The sequence below is a fragment of the Schistocerca americana genome, chromosome 4 (genome assembly GCF_021461395.2).
Source record: "Schistocerca americana isolate TAMUIC-IGC-003095 chromosome 4, iqSchAmer2.1, whole genome shotgun sequence".
Taxonomy (NCBI): domain Eukaryota; kingdom Metazoa; phylum Arthropoda; class Insecta; order Orthoptera; family Acrididae; genus Schistocerca; species Schistocerca americana.
In genome coordinates, this window is record NC_060122.1 from 295,037,934 (window position 1) to 295,060,142 (window position 22,209).

Consider the following 22,209-nt stretch of genomic DNA (forward strand, 5'->3'; position numbering starts at 1 on the left):
ACTGTGGCCGAGCGGTTCTAGGCGATTCAGTCCGGAACCGCGCTGCTGCTACGGGCATGGATGTGTGTGATGTCCTTAGCCTAGTTAGGTTTAAGTAGTTCTAAGGCAAGGGGACTGATGACCTCAGATGTTAAGTCCCATAGTGCTTAGAGCCATTTGAACCATTTTGAAAAAGCAGAGAGGATGTCAAATTTATGATAAAGAAGTTAATGGACGATGTGAATAAACCGAAATGAAGCAAAATAAGGAAACTATGGAATGATGATAAAACTGGAAAGAAGATAATCGAAGTGTTCTAGAGTGGTATTGCCGGGAGCTGCTGAAAATGAAAGGAGTTGATAAGAAACGAAGTATTCCGCAGAATTCGTGAGGAAAGAAACAGTCGAAAAATATTAATTGGAATTAAGGATAGGATGACAGAACTTGTGTTAAGATATCAGGGAATAACTTCAATGGTACTAGTTCGATGGATCCGCGTGTGCTGAACATTAAAAAGAAAGACAGAGAATGGGATACATACTCAACAAAAAATAATTATATAGGATGTTAGATGTAAATGCTACTCTGAGGTGAAGGAAAAGGTCAGGCTAATGTCCTTCACGGCTTCGTCTGCACGCGCCAACTCTGTGGACAAAATGTTCGACGACTCTAGAGCAAAGTTCCGCTTGAATTTGATACATGACACGTATAATTTCTGCCCTGTGTTCGGGAATGGTTCGTGGACTGTTCACATAAACACAAGATTTGACATGCCACCACAAAAAAATCGCATGGTGTCAAATCACACGATCTCGGTCACGAGTTCTGATCGCCATTTTAAGAAATGAGACGAGCAGAGAATCTTTTCTCAGCACCCTTGTCGATTCAACGGCAATGAGGCAGGTTGCCTCATCCTGTTGGAACAACATGAGTTTCACATTCAATTCTTGCAATCGCGGCCACAAAAACTGTATTATCATGTGGCGATAGCAATCATCAGCCAATGTCAGTGCTTTTCCAGTCTGAACTCCAAAAAAGTATGTCTCAATTAGTCTACCAGCCCACAGCTAGCACCAAACGGTGACTCGTTCTGGACAAAGACGCGTCTCACGGACCATGCGAGGAATGTCTGTGTGCAGTTTTGTTTATTCACATAACCATTAAGTTGGAAGTGTGACTCGTCACTGAACATTATTTTCTTATAAAAATCACTATCGAATTCTTATTTTGTAAACATCCAGCCGACAGACGGTCGATTCTTCAAATGACCCATTGGTTTCAGCTCTTGTATTAGTTGGATAGCAAAAGGATGCAAAACCAGATAATTTATTTTTGAAATTCGATAGAAACTGCTTCTCAGAATGGCTGACTGTTGAGAACGGCGGCGAATTGACTTCGCTGGACTCCTAGCGATGCTCTCACTGACGAGAGCGACATTCTCTACCGATCGACGAGAACGAGGAAGTCCAGATGAAAATATTATTTTAGTCTTCCGTAAATTATGTGAATGTATTTCAATTCGCTTGATACCTCCCGCGACAAGAAATCCGCTGTGTTTTCATTTGACGTGAAAGCTATAAACGAAGAGGAAACAATAAAATCCCGAAGTATAAACACATCTCACGTTGAAACTACCCCGCATCCCCTCGACATCTCCCAGCTACAACTTAGACTGCTCTGCGTGTAATGTGCGCATTGCGCGTGGTCCCGCTGGCAACTGCTCAAATGAACCTCTTTCCACATGCAGACGTTTCGGCCAATCAGCCGCCAGGGCAGAAAGCAGGCGCTGCGACTGGTCATTGCCTGCTAACGCTTATACTCCTACTGTACAGTGCTGCTGCCTGCCGACAATCTAAGGAGTTCGTTTCACAGAGGGTTCCAGGACACGCCAGCCATTCTGTGGGGAACACACACGCCTTTGAAGGCCACCCAGTTAGGCAAGACCAGCACCCCTTAGCTGGATTAGAGAAATCCGGACCCTTTATCTCCATGCTGGAGAATAGCTTCAGTCCCATGGACACTCGGAAACCTGCACTGTCACAATAGCGACCAGCACCCGCTAATAGTCGCAGCCCGGAAATGAGCCGTTACAGTGTCCGGCCAAATGCGATAACGGAAAAAAAATAGCAACACGCAAAAAGAGATGAGCGACGTAAATGAAAGTTGGTAGGCGTGATTCTGCATCCAGAAGATGATGTCTATTTAAATTTTGCGCCACTCGGTTAAGAGTGGCGCTACTAGCATGAGGATGCAAATCAGTTTTGCTTTAAGCACACGTTGTAACTGTGGTGAGCGGTAGTTACCATTGAGAGTGGACGTGGTGACTTGGTGTTAGTGTAAGTACGCTGTTTAGGTTTCTATGTTGGTAATGCCATGTAGCCCTCTATATGAAAATCACTGACTGTGCTGTGTGCAATCTGTGGCTGGTTGACATTGTTGGAATGTTCGCTATTGTAGTGTTGGGCAGTTGGATGTGAACAGCGCGTAGCGTTGCGTAGTTGGAAGTGAGCCGCCAGCAGTGGTGGATGTGGGGAGAGAGATAGTAGAATTTTGAGAGCGGACGATCTGGACGTGTGTCCATCAGAAAGAGTAAATTTGTAACACTATATATATGATGACTTTTGAACATTATTAAGGTAAATGCATTATTTGTTCTCTATCAAAATCTTTCATTTGCTAACTATGCGTATCAGTAGTTAGTGCCTTCAGTAGTTAGAATCTTTTATTTAGCTGACAGTATTGGCGCTCGCTGTATTGCAGTAGTTCGAGTGACGAAGATTTTTGTGAGGTAAGTGATTCGTGAAAGGTATGGGTTATTGTTAGTCAGGGCCATTTGTTGTACAGGGTTATTACAAATGATTGAAGCGATTTCACAGCTCTACAATAACTTTATTATTTGAGATATTTTCACAATGCTTTGCACACACATACAAAAACTCAAAAAGTTTTTTTAGGCATTCTCAAATGTTCGATATGTGCCCCTTTAGTGATTCGGCAGACATCAAGCCGATAATCAAGTTCCTCCCACACTCGGCGCAGCATGTCCCCATCAATGAGTTCGAAAGCATCGTTGATGCGAGTTCGCAGTTCTGGCACGTTTCTTGGTAGAGGAGGTTTAAACACTGAATCTTTCACATAACCCCACATAAAGAAGTCGCATGGGGTTAAGTCGGGAGAGCGTGGAGGCCATGACATGAATTGCTGATCATGATCTCCACCACGACCGATCCATCGGTTTTCCAATCTCCTGTTTAAGGAATGGCGAACATCATGATGGGAGTGCGGTGGAGCACCATCCTGTTGAAAGATGAAGTCGGTGCTGTCGGTCTCCAGTTGTGGCATGAGCCAATTTTCCAGCATGTCCAGATACACGTGTCCTGTACTGTTTTTTACGCAGAAGAAAAAGGGGCCGTAAACTTTAATAAACCGTGAGATTGCACAAAACACGTTAACTTTTGGTGAATTGCGAATTTGCTGCACGAATGCGTGAGGATTCTCTACCGCCCAGATTCGCACATTGTGTCTGTTCACTTCACCATTAAGAAAAAATGTTGCTTCATCACTGAAAACAAGTTTCGCACTGAACGCATTCTCTTCCATGAGCTGTTGCAACCGCGCCTAAAATTCAAAGCGTTTGACTTTGTCATCGGGTGTCAGGGCTTCTAGAAATTGTAAACGGTAAGGCTTCTGCTTTAGCCTTTTCCGTAAGATTTTCCAAACCGTCGGCTGTGGTACGTTTAGCCCCCTGCTTGCTTTATTCGTCGACTTCCGCGGGCTACGCGTGAAACTTGCCCGCACGCGTTCAACCGTTTCTTCGCTCACTGCAGGCCGACCCGTTGGTTTCCCCTTACAGAGGCATCCAGAAGCTTTAAACTGCGCATACCATGGCCGAATGATGTTAGCAGTTGGTGGATCTTTGTTGAACTTCGTCCTGAAGTGTCGTTGTACTGTTATGACTGACTGATGTGAGTGCATTTCAAGCACGACATACGCTTTCTCGGCTCCTGTCGCCACTTTGTCTCACTGCGCTCTCGAGCGCTCTGGCGGCAGAAACCTGAAGTGCGGCTTCAGCCGAACAAAACTTAATGAGTTTTTCTACGTATCTGTAGTGTGTCGTGACCATATGTCAATGAATGGAGCTACAGTGAATTTATGAAATCGCTTCAATCATTTGTAATAGCCCTGTAGATATTATTGAAAGTCAGATTGCGTTGCGCTAAAAATATTGTGTGTCAGTTTAGTGATGATCAGAGTAAGTAAAGAGAGAAATGTCTGAGTACGTTCAGCTTTGCTCAGCTGTTTGAAAATCAAATAACGTAAGAGATTTACCAGTACAATAATTCATAAATTTTTCCAAGGGGACGTAACATTAGTGAAGAATGCCTTTAAGGCGACAAAGACGCCATTATCAACACCTCACTGTGTTTGAACGAGGTCGTCTAATAGGGCTACGAGCAGCTGGATGTTCGTTCTGCGACACTGCACAAAGCCTTGGCAGGAATGTAGCCACTGTACATGATTGCTGGCAGGGTGGTCACGGCAAGAAAACCGGGCTCCGGTTGGCCATGCGACACTACAGAGAGGGGAAGACCATCGTGTTCTGCGTATGGCTCTGGCACATCGTACTGCATCTGCAGTAGCAATTTTAGCAGCAGTTGGCACCACTGTGACAAACGAACTGTTACAAATCGGTTACTTCAAACACAGCTCCGAGCCAGATGCCTTATAGCGTGTGTACCACTGACCACAAACCACCGCCATTTGCAACTTCAGTCGTGCAGGGCGAGAGCTCGTTGAGGAGCAGGGTAGAGGTCTGTTGTGTTTTCTGATGAAAATTGGTTCTGTCTCGGTGCCAGCGATGGCCGTGTGTTGCTAGAAGAAGGCTAGTTGAGGGTCTGCAACCAACCTGTCTACATGTTAGACACACTGGACTTATACCTGGAGTTATGGTCTGGGGTGCGATTTTGCATGACAGCAGGAGCATTCTCGTGGTTATTCCCCGACCTTGATTGTAAATTTATACGTCAACATGGTGAGTCGACCTGTTGTGATGTCATTTATGAACAGCATTCCTAAGGGTTTTTTTTTCTAGCAGGATAACGCTAGTCCTCATACTGCTGTTGTAACCCATCATCGAGTGTCGACAGGTTGCCTTGGCCAGCTCGACCACCAGATCTATCTCCAATTGAGCAAATATGGGACATCATTGGACGACAACTCCATCGTCATCCACAAACAGCATTAACTGTCCCTGTATTAACCGACCAAGTACAACTGGCAGGGAACTCCATTCCACAAACTGCCATCCGGGACCTGCACAACACAATGCAAGCACATTTGCATGCTTCCGTTCAACACTGGTTATTAATGTATCAGCATTTTACATTTGCAATGGCTTATCTCGCGCTTACATTAACCTGTGCTCTTGCATTGTAAATCAGTTAACTATGTTACCTAGACAAATGTATTCCCGAAACTTCATTACTCTACATTAATCAATTTTTGGTGCTGGGAATTTTTTCCGTCAGTGTGTACAAAAATCCGGCCTGTTCGGTTTTGTTAGGCTTTTCAGCGATGAAGTAGAGTACGCACAACTAAGGCCTGTCCCAAGGTAATGATATTATTGTAGAATAATTTAAAATTATGATGTCAAGATTTCCACGAAATGATTTCGGAGAAAAATAACGTTCTTGATAAAGTGGGTTCAAATGAGAAATTTTGATATTTAACTGCACATTGTTGTTATTTCTTCATAAGTCAAATTGAAATGAGCCGACCGCGGTGGTCTCGCGGTTCTAGGCGCTCAGTCCGGAACCGCGCGACTGCTACGGTCGCAGGTTCGAATCCTGCCTCGGGCGTGGATGTGTGTGGTGTCCTTAGGTTAGTTAGGTTTAAGTAGTTCTAAGTTCTAGGGGACTGATGACCATAGATGTTAAGTCCCATAGTGCTCAGAGGCATTTTTTGAAATTGAAATGACCGAAGTTACTGAATATGTTTTCGTTTTACGCCCCAGAAGAAAATTGTTTATTTTGTTTAATGAAGAACTGTCTGTTTATTTTGACGTAAGATTATCTTAGGAGGAAGACTGAGCAATTAAGAAGACAGCACTTAATTGGCGTCGTAATCGCCAACTTATAACGCTCTTTACCGACTATTTTTTTTATTTCAAACACGTTTAACGCTGATATCGCAAAAACATACTATTATTGGTTACTAATACACGATTGCAAATACTCAATTGACCCAGTTCCTATTGTAAATGGGTAATCCTACTTTCAGAGCAAAATGTCCGGCTTAATATAACTTCGAATCCAGATTTTATATTTTGGCGCCTAACAACCCTGCCAACGGCCTAGCCGTAGAGGTAACACCGGTTCCCGTCAGATCACCGAAGTTAAGCGCTGTTGGTCTGGGCTAGCACTTGCATGGGTGACCATCTGGTCTGCCGGGCGCTGTTGGCAAGCGGGGTGCACTCAGCCCTTGTGAAGCAAACTGAGGAGCTCCTTGATTGAGAAGTAGCGGCTGCAGTCTCAGAAACTGACATACGGCAGCGAGAGCTGTGTGCTGACCACATGCCCCTCCATCTCCGCACCCAGTGACGCCTATGGGCTGAGGATGACATGGCAGCCCGTCGGTACCGTTGGGCCTTCATGGTCTGTTCCACCACATGCCATATGGTAGCTTGCAGATCATGAGCGTAAAGCGATCACAGTGTTGCCAAACTGACGAACTTTGGCGCCCATTTGGTACAAAAGGTGTGCACAAGACGAGATTTTGTTACAGTCTACTTTGTATTACCACTAAGCAAGGAATCGCACTGTGAAGCCTGATGGTGCAATGGTGCAAATTTTTCTTCACCCCTGGCCTACATAGGGAGTAGAGGTACAGCTGATGGTAAGGTCAGATCAGTGCACCAAACGTTTAATCGAGCAATACTTAACCAGTGAAACACGTATGTTGTGTGGCGGCGATGGCGAGGCATTGCAGAGTCTCTGACCAGAGAGCTATTTGTCGTTCCTAGTCTGCGCTTGACCGCGCGAAAGTTGCGAGCTGTAGTCTGTGGGTAGTCTGTCGGCAGTGCAGTTGTCTGTTGCACTCTGTCGGTAGCAGTAGTCGAGTTCAGTTGCGAATGGCAGTCTGTTAGCACTAGTAGGCGAGTACGGTCGCGAGCGGGACGCAGTCGCAGGCGTCGACATGGGTCTCTGGTCAAGATCCTGAATGAGGTATATTGTTAATTAAGGTAACCAAGCTGCATTGCGCACATCAGATAATGTAAAGTTTATTTATTGTAATTAATTTTCAACAAGTGCCCCAATAATAATTTTGATTTCAAAGCAAATTTTAATAAAAGAACCATTTAATTGAACGAACGATCTCGTACCATTTCCTTTAAAGAAAAGTTTCAGTTAAATTTCAAAAAAATAAAAAATAAAATAATAATACTTGCAATGCATTTCCTCCAAGCCGCGGCCAACAATAAGAGCAGAACTTTGACATGCAGTTATACTGAGGTAAGAAATTAATTCTGATTTTTTTTGCACAGGGCCAAAGACCGACATTTCGGTCTAATTGAGTTATCATTATCGCTGAAATTTCATTGTCATTGAATTATCTTTCATTATTTTTGTGGGAGCTTACACCTTGAGTCAGATTGCGATTCTCATTTTTATTGTCATTAAATTTAATTGCTAGGGAGGTTACGCTTGGCACCCATTTATTATTTTTTTTGTCTTTTCAAAATTTCTGTGGGGAGGTTACACCAGATAACCGCAATTTGGAAATGCAGCTTTGTGCAGTTTCGGGCACAAAATGGCAGCCAATCGGCAGTGAATACGCGAAAGCTACTAGCTGTGAAGGGTTGCTATCAAGAATTTTTAAGATTGCAGCAGTCACTTGCAATACGCCAGCAGTGGTCAAGAAACTGAACCAAACGATTCTTTGAGGCTGTCACTTTTGTAACGGTGTCAGCGAAAGACGTATCGGGCAGTAACTAGACTGACATCGAATGACTTCTGAGACGCGCTGCTAGGACCCTAACAGGTCGCAGAGCCCCGTATGAAAGTGTAACAGGTGCTCGGGGATTTAAATGGTTTATGCTGTGTTCCTTGATTTTAGGAAGGCATTTGATATCGTCCCGTACTGCCGTTTGGTGAAAGAAAGGAGCTTACCGAGTATCGGACCAGATTAGCGAATGGATTCAAGATAGAGTTCAAAAAGTTGCTCTTAGTGGAACAACATCGACAGATGTAGAGTTAATATCCGAAATGCCCCAAGAAAGTGCTATAGGACCGTTACTGTTTGCAGTTTATGTGAATGACCTGGTAGAACGTGTCGAAAGCTTTTTAAGACTGTTTGCAGATGATGCAGTTGTCTATAAGAAGGTAGCACTGCCAGAAGGTAGTATCCATTTGCAGAATGACCTACAGACATTTAGTAAATAGTGCACGCTCTGGCAGTTGACCCTGAACGTAAATTAATGTAACGTATTGCGCATACATACGAAAAGAATCTACACTATTGATGACAAATTGCTGGAAACAGTACCTACCGTACAATATCGAGAGGTACCTATCGAGACCACATAAAACAAACAGCAGGAAAAGGAGATGCCGGACTAAGCTTCGTAGGAGGAATCCTAAGGAAATGTAACTCATCCGCGAACAAAGTGGCTTAGAAAGCGTTTATTCGACCGATTCTTTAGTACTGTTCATCAGTCTGGGACCCTTACCAGATAGGACGAATAGAAGAGATAGAGAAGACCCGACGAAGAGCGGCACGTTTCATCACGGGATCGTTTAGTCGGCGCAAGAGCGTTACGGGGATGCTCCACAAACTCCAGTGACTATCTTAAAAAAATAAATAATCACTATTCTTACGCTAACTGTGTTTCAACATAACCAAGTAGAAACTTTTATGAATCAGATTCCTAATAAGCCATTTCGGATTTAGAGTGATTAAAAGACGAGAGTGACTGACAAACATAGGTAATTGAAGGGAAAGGCACAAATTAAAGTCAGTTATAAACCTGAACATTAACTATAGGATGTCTTACAAAGCGACATGTGACGAGGGAATATTATAATAGACCAGAAAGGATAACAGTACCCGTATTCGTCTGAAATGTCTTCGAGAAAACCACTATGACCGGAAAGAACTTGAAATTGATCCCTTCGAATGCAAGTCCAGCGCCTTAACCGCTACGCCACCTCGTTCGTTGTTTTACACGCATGCATACAGTGTTAAAAGTGTTAACGGTTACAGGTTTCAAAGCTACCGATACGGCAAAAAACTGGACAATCTCTTTTTTCTAAGCTTTTTTGTGTACAAATCTTCTACGCTTACCATCAACGCAGCGAAGTACAGTTGCGTTTGTTATACTGTGTTGAACAGACGAAGGTTTGACGTTTGTTATTTCCTACCATAAATATTCCATTTATTGTTTATTTTGCTTCTCTTCGTACTGTATACTCCTTTTCACCCTAGCATTTCTCGTTGTCACTGACAGCAATATAGTGACATGGCGTTTGGAATCTATAAATCTATATCCACAGCCGAGTGACTGAAATATGTGCTCTTTGGGTAGGGGTGGGGTAATGTGTGGAGCGAAGGGGCGTGAATGTATGCAGTATCGTTGGGCGAAACGATAAAATACCTGACGGCTTACCAGAGAGGACATTATCATCGTTGATAAAGAACGTCCGTCCTCAGAGACCAAAAACAGGAAAAGTTAACGTAATATTGGTAAACTGCAGGAGTATCCAGGGCAAGGTTCCTGAATTAGTATCTCTTATTGAAGGAAATAGTGCGCATATAGTATTAGGAACGGAAAGTTGGTTAAAACCGGAAGTGAACAGTAACGAAATCCTAGACACAGAATGGAATATATACCGCAAGGATAGGATAAACGCCAATGGTGGAGGAGTATTTATAGCAGTAAAGAATTCAATAATATCCAGTGAAGTTATTAGCGAATGCGAATGTGAAATAATCTGGGTTAAGTTAAGTATCAAAGGTGGGTCAGATATGATAGTCGGATGCTTCTATAGACCACCTGCATCAGCAACCGTAGTAGTTGAGCGCCTCAGAGAGAACCTGCAGAACGTCGTGAAGAAGTTTCGTGATCATACTATTGTAATAGGGGGAGACTTCAATCTACCAGGTATAGAATGGGATAGTCACACAATCAGAACTGGAGCCAGGGACAGAGACTCTTGTGACATTATCCTGACTGCCTTGTCCGAGAATTACTTCGAGCAGATAGTTAGAGAACCAACTCGTGAAGCTAACGTTTTAGACCTCATAGCAACAAATAGACCGGAACTTTTCGACTCCGTGAATGTAGAAGAGGGTATCAGTGATCATAAGTCAGTGGTTGCATCAATGACTACAAGTGTAATAAGAAATGCCAAGAAAGGAAGGAAAATATATTTGCTTAACAAGAGTGATAGGGCACAAATCGCAGAATATCTGAGTGACCACCATCAAACGTTCATTTCTGAGGAAGAGGATGTGGAACAAAAATGGAAAAAATTCAGAAACATCGTCCAGTACGCCTTAGATAAGTTTGTACCGACTAAGGTCCAAAGCGAGGGGAAAGATCCACCGTGGTATAACAATCATGTACGAAAGGTACTACGGAAACAAAGAAAGCTTCATCATAGGTTTAAGAGTAGTCGAATCATAGCTGATAAGGAAAAGCTGAACGAAGCGAAAAAGAGCGTAAAGAGAGCAATGAGAGAAGCATTCAACGAATTCGAACATAAAACATTGGCAAACAATCTAAACAAGAACCCTAAAAAGTTTTGGTCATATGTAAAATCGGTAAGCGGATCTAAATCCCCTATTCAGTCACTCGTTGACCACGATGGCACCGAAACAGAGGACGACCGAAGAAAGGCAGAAATACTGAATTCAGTGTTCCGAAACTGTTTCACTGCGGAAAATCGTAACACGGTCCCTGACTTCAGCCGTCGCACGGACGCCAAAATGGAAAATATTGAAATAAACGATATCGGAACTGAAAAACAACTGCTATCACTTAGTAGCGGAAAAGCATCCGGACCAGACGAGATACCCTTAAGATTCTACAGTGATTATGCTAAAGAACTTGCCCCCTTTCTATCAGCAATTTATCGTAGATCGCTGGAAGAACGTAAAGTACCTAGCGACTGGAAGAAAGCGCAGGTCGTTCCCATTTTCAAGAAGGGTCATAAATCAGATGCGAATAATTATAGGCCTATTTCGCTTACGTCAATCTGTTGTAGAATAATGGAACATGTTTTGTGTTCTCGTATTATGATGTTCTTAGATAATACAAATCTCCTTCATCATAACCAACATGGATTCCGCAAACAGAGATCATGTGAAACTCAGCTCGCCCTATTTGCCCAAGAAATTCACAGTGCCGTAGACACTGGCGAGCAGATTGATGCCGTATTCCTGGACTTCAGGAAGGCATTTGATACGGTTCCGCACTTACGTTTAGTGAAAAAAATACGAGCTTATGGAATATCGGACCAGGTTTGTGATTGGATTCAGGATTTCCTAGAAGAAAGAACACAACATGTCATTCTTAACGGTTCAAAATCTGCAGATGTAGAGGTAATTTCGGGAGTACCGCAGGGAAGCGTGATAGGACCTTTATTGTTTACAATATACATAAATGACTTAGTTGACAACATCGGTAGCTCCGTGAGGCTATTTGCAGATGACACGGTTGTCTACAAGAAAGTAGCAACATCAGAAGACTCGTACGTACTCCAGGAGGACCTGCAGAGGATTAATGCATGGTGCGACAGCTGGCAGCTTTCCCTAAACGTAGATAAATGTAATATAATGCGCATACATAGGGGCAGAAATCCATTCCAGTACGATTATGCCATAGGTGGTAAATCATTGGAAGCGGTAACGACCGTAAAATACTTAGGAGTTACTATCCGGAGCGATCTGAAGTGGAATGATCACATAAAACAAATAGTGGGAAAAGCAGGCGCCAGGTTGAGATTCATAGGAAGAATTCTAAGAAAATGTGACTCATCGACGAAAGAAGTAGCTTACAAAACGCTTGTTCGTCCGATTCTTGAGTATTGCTCATCAGTATGGGACCCTTACCAGGTTGGATTAATAGAAGAGATAGACATGATCCAGCGAAAAGCAGCGCGATTCGTCATGGGGACATTTAGTCAGCGCGAGAGCGTTACGGAGATGCTGAACAAGCTCCAGTGGCGGACACTTCAAGAAAGGCATTACGCAATACGGAGAGGTTTATTATCGAAATTACGAGAGAGCACATTCCGGGAAGAGATGGGCAACATATTACTACCGCCCACATATATCTCGCGTAATGATCACAACGAAAAGATCCGAGAAATTAGAGCAAATACGGAGACTTACAAGCAGTCGTTCTTCCCACGCACAATTCGTGAATGGAACAGGGAAGGGGGGATCAGATAGTGGTACAATAAGTACCCTCCGCCACACACCGTAAGGTGGCTCGCGGAGTATAGATGTAGATGTAGATGTAAGTGAGAGAGAAGAAGATGCACGAAGAAATCGTAAACTTCTTCTTTCTGAGTCGTACAGCTAGGCTTTGAGTGATAGCTTCTTTCTCCTATTTGCTTACAATACAACATAGGCCAAGGATCGAAACGGCCTCCTCATTTAAATATAGGAATGCGTAGCGCTGCCTAAATGTAGTATTGGCTGGTCATTGTACCAAACTGACGTGGCAGATTTTTACATTTACATTTAGATCTACTTCCGTACCCTGAAAAGTAGCGTGAAGTACATGACAGAGAGTACTTCTCTTTGTACTAGTTATTAGGGCTTTTTCTCGTTCCATTCACGTATGAAGCGCGGAACTGATGATTGCTTAAGCGTATAGACCAGGGTGACTCGATGTTGGAACCGGTATTCATGATTTTTTTCAACAAAATAACAAACAAATTACAAAACTGAGTTTAGACCTTTATTGTAGACCCTTAAGATTGTATTGTGCATTTTTAAATAAAAACCATGCATCCAGAGGACTCTGGACGACATCGACGAAATGCCTTTGCAGAGTGCGAAGGCGAATGGTGAGAGCTCTGAATGCCACAATTTTCAACGTGGAACAAAATTTTTAAAATTGCTTTGAAGCTGTTGATATTGTCTGACGTAGAACGTAGGGATACTTAAAAACAACGGTTTTGGACAAAATAGCGCCACTCTGAAATAAGTCAATTTATTCGACAAAAAATTATTTATAATAACGTGCACCAAAAATCGAAATTAAAGTGTACCGTAAAAATCCTACATAGTACAGTAGGAAAATTGGCGACGCAAAAGTTGCAAAAAGGTGTAATATAGTTGCAGCCACATTTTATGAGTAATAGCTCCCGCCAACTTAGAAAACGTTGTTTTGTAAAAACAAGCGTTTAAAGTTTCAGCTTGTGTTTTTAAATATTGAAACTGACCAAATCTTTAATCGGAATTGCGAGCACCGTGCAGTTGGCCTATTTTGCGCCGAAACACTCTCATTTTGACGAATTTATATTGAGTAACTGGCGCCGCTTGCCAATTCAAGGGTTTTTTGCATCACTGGCATTACTTTTCGAACCTTTTCTATCCATATAAATACACTATGTGATCAAAAGTATCCGGACACTCCCAAAAACATACGTTTTCCATATCAGATACATTGTGCTGCCACCTACTGCCAGGTACTCCATATCAGCGACCTCGGTAGTCATTAGACATAGTGAGAGAGCAGAATGGAGCGCTCCGCGGAACTCACAGACTTCGAACGTGGTCGGGTGATTGAGTGTCACTTATGTCTTATGTCTGTACGCGAAATTTTCACCGTCCTAAACATCCCTAGGTCCACTGTTTCCGATATGATACTGAAGTGGAAACGTGAAGGGACACATACAGTACAAAAGCGTACAGGCCGACCTCGTCCGTTGACTGACACAGACCGCCGACAGTTGAAGAGGGTCGTAATGTGTAATAGGCAGACATCTATCCAGACCACCACACAGGAATTCCAAACTGCATCAGCATCCACTGCAAGTACTATGACACTTGGGCGGGAGGTGAGAAAACTTGGATTTCATGGTCGAGCGGCTGCTCATAAGCCACACATCACGCCGATAAACGCCAAACGACGCCTCGCTTGGTATTAGGAGCGTGAACATTGGACGACTGAACAGTGGAAAAAAGTTGTGTGGAGTGACGAATCACGATACACAAGGTGGCGATCCGATGGCAAGGCGTGGGTATGGTGAAAGACCGGTGAACGTTGTCTGCCAGCGTGTGCAGTGCCAACAGTAAAATTCGGAGGCGGTGGTGTTATGGTGTGCTCGTGTTTTTCATGGAGGGGGCTTGCACTCCTTGCTGTTTTGCGTGGCACTATCACAGCATAGGCCTACATTGATGTTTTAAGCACCATCTTGCTTCCCACCGTTGGAGAGCAATTCGGGGATGGCGATTGCATCCTTCAATACGATCGAGCACCTGTTCATAATGCACGGCCTACGGCGGAGTGGTTACACGACAATAACATCCCGGTAATGGACTGACCTGCACAGAGTCCTGACCTGAATCCTATAGAACACCTATGCGAAGTTTTAGAACTGCGACTTCGTGCCAGGCCTCACCGACCGACATCGATACCTCTCCTCAGTGCAGCACTCCGTGAAGAATGAGCTGCCATTCCCAAGGAAATCTTCTAGCAGCTGACTGAAGTGGAAGCTGTCATCAAGGCTAAGGGTGGGCCAACACGATATTGAATTCCAGCATTACCGATGGAGGACGCCACGAATTTGTAAGTTATTTTTAGCCACTTGTCTGGATACTTTTGATCACATAGTGTACGTTTTTTTGTCATTGTCAAGGTCTCACAGTTTACTTCGTATAAAATTCTGCACTGGCCTACATCTTAAATGGATCTGTGTGAAATATAATTAGTCTTCGCGGTCTCTAAGGGAGTGATACGTAATGGGTTGCAGTATGCTCTTGCACGCATCAGTTAAAGTTGATTCTTGGAGTTTTCTAAGTAGGCGTTCGCAGGATAGTTTGCGCCTAGTCTGCGTCTCCATTAAAGCGTCTTCCAGTTAAGTTTCCTCAACATCTTCGTGACGCTCTCCCACAGATCAAACAAAACCAATGACCAATCGTGCTGCCCTTCACTGTATACGTTCAATATCCCCCGTTTTTCCCATCTGGTGCAGTCCCACAGGCTTGATCAATATTCCAGGATGGGCCGCGGGAGTGTTTTCTAAGCAATCTCCTTTGTAGATTGACTGCATTGCCCTAGTATTCTACCAAATAAACCGAAGTCTGTCACATGGTTTATCTACGACTGAGCATACGTGATCGTTCCATTTCGTATGCCTACAAATCGATACACCTATGTACTTGAATGACTAAACCGATACCTACTGTGACTCAATGACATTGTAACGATATAATACAACGCTTTCGCGTTTTGTGAAGTGCAGAGTTTTACATTTCACAACAAGTTGCCAACCTTTGCACCACTTCTAAATTTTATCAAGATCTCACTGAATATTTGCGCAGCTTCATTCAGAGATTACTTCAGCCAACAGATACAACAGATACGTCTCATGTCTTGCTCTGTGCTAACAGATGTTTATTTTTATATTTTTCTCCTGCAGTGCCAGAGAAATTTGTAGTATTCGTTACGTTTAAAATATGTGCAGGTATTTCTTGACATTTGCTCTCTTTTGAAATCATTGGCCTCTACGTAAATAGATCTAAGATGCGAAAGTGTTTCGCAGTCGTTATCATGGACGCTACCAATAAGTAAACATTCACATCCTTAAGATTCAATGCCCCCAATACAGATACTCTTCGTAGAGGGATAATCACATCTCCATTTGAGAAGCACGTATCATCTACATCTAAATCACTACTCTGCATTTAACGATTTAACGTGTAAGTGCTTGTGGGGGGGGGGGGGGGAGGGGTGTTCGGGGGGGGGGGGGGGGGGGGAGGGTGTTCTTCGAACTAATTTCAGATTATTTCTGTAACTGTCCAGTCTCTGACAGCGCGTGAGAAAAATGGACACTTAAATGTTTCTGTACGAGTTTTGACTTCTGTTATTTTATTACGATGAACATTTCTCTCTACGCAGGTTGGCAACAAAACAATATAATCACATTTCAGAGGAGAAAGTTGGCCAGCCGCTGTGGCCGAGCGGTTCTAGGCGCTTCAGTCCGGAACCGCGCTACTGCTGCGGTCGCAGGTTCGAATCTTGCCTTGGGCATGGATGTGTGTGATGTCCTTAGGTTAGTTAGGTTTTAGTAGTTCTAACTCGGGGGACTGATGACCTCATATGTAAAGTCCCATAGTGCTCAGAGCCGCTGTAGAGCCACTGGAGAAAGTTGGTGATTGAAATTTCGTGAAAAGATCTCGCCCCAACCAAAACGCCTATGTTTTAAAGGTTGCCACCGCCAAATCGCTTGTCATATCTGTGACACTTTCACCAGTTTTCGCGATAATACAAAACGAGCTGCCGTTCTTTAAACTTTTTGAATGTCCTCCATCAGTCTTGTTTGGTATGGCAATACTCTAGCAGAAGACAGACAGGGTAGTGTAGGCAGTTTTCTTAATAGTGATTCTGTTGCATCTCAGTGTTCTGCCAATAAAACACAGTCTTTGGTTTGCTTTCGCCACAACGTTACCTACATGGTTATTCCAATTTAAGTTGTTTATAATATTAATTCACAGGTATTTAGTTGAATTGGCAGCCTTTAAATTTTTGTGATTTATCGCGCTACCGAAATGTAACGGATTTCCTCATGTGAATGACCTCACGTTTTTCCGAATTGAGAGACAATTGCCTCTTTTCGCGCCATACAGATATCGTCTCAGTGTCATTTTACAATTGGTTTTGATCTTCCGATGGTTTCGCTAGACGGTAAATGACAGCATCTTTTACAAACAGATCGAGAGGGCTTCTCAGTCTGTCTCCTAAATAGCTTACATAGATTAGGAACAGCAGAGGGCCTATTACACTTTCTTAGAGAACGTCGGATATCAGTTCTCTTTTATTCGATGATTTTCCGCCGATTACTACGAACTGTGAAATTTCTGAAAGGAAATCACGAATCTCGTCTGACAACTGAAGCGGTTCTCCGTAAGCATGCAATTTGATTACAAGTCCCTTGTGACGAACGGTGTCAATAGTCTTCTGGAAATTTAGAAATGTGCAATTAATTTGTGATCCACTATCAATAGCACTCAATAAAAATAAAGAATAAAGAGCTAGTTGTGTTTCACAAGAACATGTTTTCTGAATCCGTGCTATATGTCAACAGTCAGTTCCCATCGAGATCTTTTCATGATGTCCGAACAAATGGATGTTCTTGCATCCCACAAACGGTGGACATCATCACAGCGATCACAATGCGGCTTTTTACGACAAACCAAGAGCGATCTCATCTACCTGGAAACAAGCGCTTTGCTGCGTCGGCCCTTCGTCCGGCGTCCCGTCACGGTATTCCCCCGCATCACGGCACAGACAAACTTCCGCCGGCCTCCCAGCTTTGTGGGAAGTACAGCCGGATTAGCCGGGCTCGGCAGAGCCGCAGTGGTCCGCTGTGACTACCGAACTGGGAAAACCGCGCCGCACGTACTGATCAACTGGTTTCTCGGCTTCAAATAAAGAAGAATGGTTAGGATTTCAGATCGATCAACGAAGAGGTCATTAGGGCATGGAACGGAAGAGAATGAGGAAGGAAATCGGACGTGTTCCTTTTAAAGGAACCACCCCAGCCTTTACCTTAACATATTTAGGGAAACCACGGCAAGGCCGACTTCCTTCCCTATCCCTGAAACGATTCCGCGCTAGTGGCCCGTCTCGAATGACCTCAGTGTTGGCGGAATGTTAAACTCAATCTTCCTTCCTTCCTCCAAAGGGGATGTGATTATACCTCTACGAAGAGTATCTGTATAGAGGGCCCTGGACCTTATGGATGTGAGTCCTTATTTACCGGCAGCGTCCGTGATAACGGTTGCCAAACACTTTCGCACCTTAGATCTATTTGTGTAGAGGCCAGTGGTTTCACAAGAGAGGAAGTGTCAACAGATACGTGTATATATTTTAAACTTAACGAATATTGCAGCTTTTTATGACACTGGAGGAGAAAAATATTAAAAATAAACATATGTTAACACAGAGCAAGGCATGAGACGTAACTGTTGATTCCATTGGCTGAAGTACTGTCTGAATGAAGCTGCACAAATATTCAGTCGGATATTGAAAAAAATTTAAATGTGGTGCAAAAGTGGGCAAGTTGTTGTACATGTAAAACTGCGCACGTCACAAAGCGTGAAAGCCTCGTATCCTATGGTTCCAGTATCACTGAGTCACAGTAGGTGTCAGTGTACTCATTCCAATACTTCGGTGTAACAATTTGTAGGAATACGAAATGGAATAATCACATAGGCTCCTTAGTGACTGTTTAATTTACTGAAGTTTTATAGATTCATCGTGGTCGTCAGAAAAACTTAGGAGATAATCACTCAGATGAACAGAAAACGTGAACAAATAAACGGACCCACCTGAAACTGAGATTTCAAGTCACCCAACGTATTTTACGGAGATACTGCGTTAAATTGAATACAATGTACGATCTGTCCTTTTCATACCATTTAAAATTAACATAGTGGAGCGTCTCCACTTGCTCTTGTCTCACTCCTGGAGTTAGAGAAGTCTATATTTTTCACTTTTTACAGCTTACTTTCAGATCACAGTTGCCTAGTAAATACCAAAACTACTTCACAAGGTATCTTTCCAAACACTTACCGGGGGCAGTATTTTACGTTTTGGTCATTCTTGTGATGCAGTAAGCTTTGCTGAGGAATTATTATTTATTATTTAAAATTTCGCAGCACCATTAGCTCTAAAAATTTCAACGTCGCTAGTGATCTGTTGCGTCAACATTGACCTATACTGATTTGAGGTACTCACTACCATGTTTGTAGAAATGTGTTTGATATTATCTAATGAGCAATATTATAATTGTAATTTAAAGATTTAATTATGTACATGAAAATACAATAAAGATAACGCTTAAATGCCGATCCAAAAAAGAGAACCTGCTTAATTAATATTTAAAAAGACATCTGAGTTTCTAAAAGGTACGATGTATGTTAATGATATTATATTATTAACTTTACTTACGTTAGCATAAACTGTATGAAGTACGCCTTGTTAAATATTTTTTAAATATTGGTATAAATACTCAGCTAATATACATAGAACCACGAAACGAGGTAGACTAGTAGACGGTTTTTGTAAGACAGAGTTGACTACAGCCATTAACGCACTATAGGTAACTCATGTGTGACTACTGGACGGTGAAAAGCACCTGCCATACAGCGAACTGTAATTTGCTAAGGCTTGGTCAAAGCATTATTGATGTTTCCTGCCATAATTCTGTACAAGAACCGCTTTTCAGCAAATTAATATTTTTAGTATAAACTATAACTGTTTCACTGTTTCCGGTTTGTACAATCATCGAGCGATATGCAAATTACTGAATAAATTTCACTAAGAGGCAAAGGTTAGTATACGTAGAATTTATTAATTATGAAAACCTTTATCATGAACAGTGAATTTTAGACTAATTGTAGGTTGCAGAATTACGAATTGAAATACGCAGAAACGTCAGGCGGCCCTTCAGAAATAATTTTCTCGCTGCGGGCGTTGAGAAGGCGATAAAGCTGAATAACCTAAACTGCCCCCACATTTTACTGAAGTCAGTAAGTTACACAGAACTGCTCAGCTGCTGCTAATGACGATGACGATGATGATGATTAAGATGATGACGACGATGTCCACAACGTGGCAGGTAGTAGCTTCGCAGTGGGCTGCAGTTTGCTGGGCCGTTATACGGCAGTGCCACCTCGCGGGAAGCAAGCTCCCCTTTGCTGTGAGAGGGGTTGCAAACTCCCTCAAGCGGAATCATCAGATCCTCTTTAAAGGCCAAGGGGAAGGAAATTTAAGCCAGTGTCGACTGCGCGTAATTACACTACCCCGGCGCCGTACCACTAAATAAAATTTACCTGCACAAAGTTTTGCCTAATTAAGGCTAATGCTTATAGCCTAGGCTTTGTTACTTGCAGACAGAAAGGGGGAGGATTCCGCGGAGACGGAGATATCCAGGATTTCTTTAACGAGCTGTAATTGAAATGTGAATTGCAACATCAGCGTTTTCTCCGCAAGAAACAGGGAGTGACTTTATAGCACACGATTTAAAAGCCTCGCCGCCGTAAATATCGTAATTATCCGAAAATAAGATTAAATAAAAATATTTACCGACATAATAATACAGTAAGTGACAAATTAATATACTAAAAACAGTAGCAAAACAAACTGGTTTGCATATATGTTTTAGAAAAATTGGCCACGTGCGAACAGGAGCCGGCCGGTTGTGGCCGAGCGGTTCTAGGCGCTTCAGTGCGCAACCGCGCTGCTGCTACGGTCGCAGGTTCGAATCCTGCCTCGGGCATGGATGTTTGTGATGTCCTTAGGTTAGTTAGGTTTAAATAGTTCTAAGTTCTAGGGGACTGATGATCTCAGATGTTAAGTCCCATAGTGCTTAGAGCCCTTTGAACCATTTTTTTGCGAACAGGACTCGCGCACTTAAGGCACCGCACAAACTCAGTTATGTATAAAAACAGTTCATCAGTTGCTGAAATCGAGAACCTCCATCATTATTATTATTATTATTATTATTACCATATTTGTTAGTGTCAGCAGCAGAACTCTAGAGTGACAGTCAGGAATTGGACAACTCTAGGTCACACCCGTAGAGGACGGTGCTTCACTTCACGTACCACTACCACTGCTCCACGCCATTTCTTATTCCAGTTGCGAGTGTCCGCGAGAGGAACTATTGTTGGCAAGCCTCCGTGTAAGCTTGAACCTCTAATGTTACCTTCATAATATTTCCGCGAGATATACGTATGAGTGAGCGAAACGTTGCTGGACTCTTCTACGAAAGTGCGCTCACGGCCTTTCAAAAAACAGTTGAAGAGAGAGGTGCACATTTCATCTAGGTGTACCTTCCCACAGTTTGGAATTATCTCCACTGGAACCTAAGTTTAACTCGACTACGCGAAAATAATCAAGTTCCTAACCCGAAGCCGGCGGTCTGAGCCGTCTTGTTACGGCCCGCGCGGCTCCCCCCGTCGGAGGTTCGAGTCCTTCCTCGGGCATGGGTGTGTGTGTGTGTCGTCCTTAGTGTAAGATTAAGTAGTGTCTAAGCTTAGGGACCGATGACCTCAGCAGTTCGGTCCCGTAAGACTTTACCACAAATTTCCATTTTCATAACCCGAAAATCAAGTTCCTAGCCGAACAACAGCTTGGAATGGCTCCCTGTCGAGTATTTTTGATAAGAGGGTTAGAAGCTGTATATAATGTTTTGTGCTGTACAACGTAAAACTCAGTTCTGTTTTGTAACTTAATATTAGTGAAGGTAAGTGACATTTGTTTGTCCAATTAATTACAATATTCTGCATCTAAATATATTATGAATACCTTGAAATACCTTTTCTAAAAGCAGTAGTAAACGAACGGTTGGGGTGTAGATTTCAACAATGTTGAAATGTAGCCATAGCCAATATAAATTATTTCATTTGGAAATAATTTATTATTGTATAAATAATAGGTGCAAAGTACGTTCGCCGGCCGCGGTGGTCTAGCGGTTCTAGGCGCGCAGTCCGGAACCACGCGACCGCTACGGTCGCAGGTTCGAATCCTGCCTCGGGCATGGATGTGTGTGATGTCCTTAGGTTAGATAGTTTTAAGTAGTTCTAAGTTCTAGGGGACTGATGACCACAGATGTTAAGTGCCATCGTGCTCAGAGCCATTTGAACCATTTTTTTGAACCAAAGAACGTTCTTTTTTTTAGACTTGAGTAATATAGTATCAGCTTGCAAAAAGAAACGTATTAATACCCATTGCCGGGCTGAAAAGTAATGCCTCCGATTTTTTTTGGTGTGAAAACTCTTAAAAATTTTAAAATAAAACAAACTTTGTTACCATTCTACATTTTTCTTCTGCATGTCTGCATATTTATTTCTCTACATAATCACCTTAGCGACGAACACATTCCTCCCAGCGAGGGACCGGTTTGTTGATACCGTCACCGTAAAATGTTTGACCTTATTGACGGAGCCACAACCTCACCTCTGGTTGCACCGCTTCATTCACTATCA

The 22,209-nt window shown here is 42.9% G+C and overlaps 1 protein-coding gene and 1 pseudogene across 1 annotated transcript in view; one reads left to right on the top strand and one right to left on the bottom strand.

Annotated features, from left to right (window-relative positions):
- LOC124613432 (homeobox protein H2.0-like) overlaps window positions 1-22,209 on the bottom strand; it is a 171,468-nt gene that overhangs the window by 73,795 nt on the left and 75,464 nt on the right. The window lies entirely within an intron of this gene.
- Window positions 6,323-6,440, top strand: LOC124614588 (annotated as a pseudogene).